Below are 3,777 nucleotides of genomic sequence, written 5' to 3' on the forward strand. Positions count from 1 at the left end.
AAAACCCCACTGTAGAGGTAGCAAACAGAGGTGTGCATACAAGATTAGACACCCCTGCCCGCCACCTCTAAGGGCGACTGTAGAGTGGGACAGAGTATAACCCCTCTCCAAGACACTGGTTCAACGGCCTGAGCTAAGCATTAAGGTGGGTGTGACTATACCTCATCTGTATCTCCAGACATCACCTACCGGCTCAAGCCCCTTCACCAGCAAAGAGGTGATGTACCATGTGCTGTTACTCCAGGCTTGGCTCTGGTTTAATTTGGACTTAGTATGTTTATTCTTATTATATGATAAAGAACACTCCAAAAGTCCACAAACTGTGAGAACCATATGGTGTTGTTTTGTTTTTGTTTGTTTTTTTGATTTTCTATTCTAAGAACATATTTGTTTCATTTTACCTTTCATTGACTGATTTCAGTTCTTCAACTTTATCTTTCAGAGCAGACCTGTGGGAAGAAAATAGAGATGAAAAAGCTTCACGTTTGTTCAGTATCAAATTCCCCAGGTGCAGATCTGTCTTTGATTCCTGTGATGTAATGTTGCTTTAGTATGCAGCATCAATCGTTTTTTAAAGACTTTAATGAATATATCCAACAGTTTCTATTTTGACAGCACTCGCTAAAAATAAAAAAGAAAGCAAAGAGATAATATTCTATGTGCTACTGTAAATGTGAGAAACATCTTTACCTTTCCTGTTTGAGTTTGTCTTTGTAAAATGTCTCCATCTCTGCAATGCTGTGTTAAAACATTTTAAGCAGTTATCTGACGAGACATTATTTCATATTGGAAAACTCCTTCAACAATTTTTCAGTTTTGCAACTTCACACATGCATCACAGTGAAATGTATTGATTCAGCTCTCTGCATGCACGCTACCTTTGTTTGATTGATTTGAGTTCTTCATCTTTATCTTTCAGAGCAGATCTGTGTGGAGAAAATGCAGCTTGAGGAAAAGCTTCATGTCTCAACATATACTGTACGATATGAAGGCAAGAGTTATGGTTTCCATCAGTGATCTGATGTACAGTGTCAGAACCAGTAGTTATCTTTTGTATGTTTCAGAATGTTGCACCTTGGAGTTTTTATTTCCATATTTGATGTACTTTACTTCATGGTAAAATCTCTAACTCCTTGTTGAATACAGGGTTAATTCTTTTTAAAACCCAGGGGTTCAGAACCTTCTCAACTTTCCAAAAAGTAGCCAGACAAAGGTACATTTGCATCAGACTGCAACGCTTTCATAGTTGCAAACTTCTTTCGAGCGTCCATAAACCTCTACTAAGTCCACAGTCTGTGTTCAAGCTTCCTTAAAGTTAAGGTGCATTTCATGTCTCATTGGTAAACTTCATTAACAACAAAGAAACAAAACTTACCTCTCTGCAGCAAGTTTTCTCTCCATGTCAGTTAAGCTGTGTAACAACAACACGTATGATTAGTTTGGTCTAATTATGTCCTTCAGGACACAGATTCTTTATTCAAGTGTTTGTTTCTGGGTGTCGAAAAGACTAGAGATATAGAAAGTGATGCCAGTATCCTCACAGGCCGTTAGGTAGGAGAAATTCTCTATGTTACAAGAAGACAGGCTACAAATAAAGGCAGCGACAACAAACACACATGCAATTCAAGGCTCATCAACAGAGGAGTACTGTCAAAAGTCCACCCTACAAACTCTTGAGCAGTGGCTGCTCTGGAGGGTCTGTGAACACTGATGACTCCATCCATCCATTCACTTCTGCTTATTCTTTTTTAGGTAGGGAGAGGCTGTAGCCTATTTCAGCTGTCTCAGGGCGAGAGGCGGGGTACACCCTGGAGAGGTCGCCAGTCTGTTGCAGGGCTAACACATAGACAGAAACAACCATTCACACCTATGGGCAATTCAGAGTTTGCCATTATTCTATCCCCACTAAGTGCATGTCTTTGGACTGCGAGGTGAAGCCGGAGTACTCGGGGAGAACCCACGCAAACAGGGGCGGAACATGCAAAGAGAGAACAGATGGTGGAAGTGAACTCAGGACCTTGTTGCTCTGAGGCAACAGTGCTCAGCACCGTGTCACCCACTGATTACACATTGTCTGGAAATTCTCAGTCATGTTCAAAAATAATTATAATTTTATGAACCAACCTTTGTTTGTGTTCATTACACTGCCTGCAGATGGACCTCTGAGCTGTTTCTCAGGGTAGGAACCCTTTCTTCCACTGGTGAAAACCCCACTGAGTCGCTGACAATGCCTAGGTATTGTATCATCAGTTCTAGTCATTTTTTTTATGGACAAAGGGTAGACTTCGCGGAGTACTCAGTTCAAGTGAGTACTGGTCTGCAGTCAATGTGAACTAAGGTGTTTCTGCAGTTGTACGGGGATCTAATGGCTTGTATCCAAGGGTCAGGTGCCCCATACTCCTACAAACACCCACAGGATGTCCTGAGCAACCTGGTCAGTTCCCTGGCATAGACTTCCCTTGTTAGGTGACGGCTGTGTGCAGACAGTAATAGGACCCAAGGTGCAGACTCTGGAGACAGAACTTAAACCAAAACAGCTTTAATGCTGAACGCAAACATCACATAACTAGAAAAAACTCAAAATAAACTAACACCGGTGGATGGGCAAAACACACAGCAAAATAACCGGTAGATCACGACACAGACACAGAGAAACACAGGGCTTAAATACACAGAGGGAGCAATCAGGGAATGAGTAACAGGAGGGAAACACAGCTGGGACAAATCAGAACTGACGAGACCAAAGAAGCGTAAACTGAACACACTGAGATAAGACAGAGACCTTCAAAGTAAAACAGGAAACACAAAACACAGACTGAACAAAGACACAGACTCACATGCAGGCACTACAGAGGGAACAGAGACGTGGGACCAGGGCAGACACAGACACTGACTGGACGTGGAAATACAGCAGACAGGGGAGACAGCAACAAAGGAACACAGACAGAAAACCAAAACACTAAAACTCTAACCAAACCCCACCCAGAGGACCTTAACTAAGAAAAACCCGTAAAGCAAAGCTAGAATATAATGAAATAACAAAATCAAATAACCAAAAACACAAAAACACTGGGTCACCGACCCAGGAACCCTAACATCCCTGGGGAAAGTAATCCCAGGATAATTAGAGCACAACCTCCAGTCCCCTTTTTCAAACAGTGGATTCAACACCCAAGGCTGCGCTTCACAACCACTCCCAACCTCCATGCAACATTGTAGAGGTGTGCCATCCAGGACAACTCTAGAAAATCCAAAGACTCAAGTAACTCAGGGAGAATCTTATCCACCCCAGGAGCACGACATTGAGCAGTTGTTCAACCACGTCAGTGACCTCATAACCAGTGATATATGGGTTTTCCCCCTCAACTCCAGGCTCTGGGTCCATTACAAAGGGCGTAACAGTGACATTGAGGAGGCCGTCAGTGTTCCTTCCACTGCCTGATAATATCATCAATTGAGGTCAGCAGCGTACCAATACCAATCTATACAGTGTGAGGAGGGCACCTGAGACCCCTTCTGAGTCCTCTGACTGTTTGCCAGAATCATATTGAGGCCAAGCGAGAGTCTTACTCCATGGTCTCATCGAACTTCTTCCACACCACAGTTTTTGCATCAGCCACGACCAGAGCCATACACCACATCACCTGCTGAAGCCCCTTGAGGCGACTGTTGATGTGATTTGTCGCTATATAAATATGATTGAATTGAATTCAATTGGTACATACAGTATAAGCTGTCTGTGGAGTATCACCAGCTAATCAAGAATTGCAAAATTGT

General features: G+C 42.8%; 1 long non-coding RNA gene across 1 annotated transcript; it reads right to left on the minus strand.

Annotated features, from left to right (window-relative positions):
• Positions 1-688: 688 nt before the first annotated feature.
• On the minus strand, positions 689-1,828 carry LOC147310733 (uncharacterized). The gene is made up of 3 exons (XR_015125410.1): positions 1,376-1,828; positions 879-926; positions 689-738 (listed from the first exon to the last, which is right to left on the minus strand). It is a non-coding gene; the product is annotated as an uncharacterized LOC147310733 (long non-coding RNA).
• Positions 1,829-3,777: the final 1,949 nt, after the last annotated feature.

The sequence above is a fragment of the Aulonocara sp. 'chitande type north' Nkhata Bay genome, linkage group LG16 (assembly GCF_057382095.1).
Source record: "Aulonocara sp. 'chitande type north' Nkhata Bay isolate Kocher_YH1m ecotype deep benthic linkage group LG16, A_spYH_male_GT1.1, whole genome shotgun sequence".
Taxonomy (NCBI): Eukaryota; Metazoa; Chordata; class Actinopteri; order Cichliformes; family Cichlidae; genus Aulonocara; species Aulonocara sp. 'chitande type north' Nkhata Bay.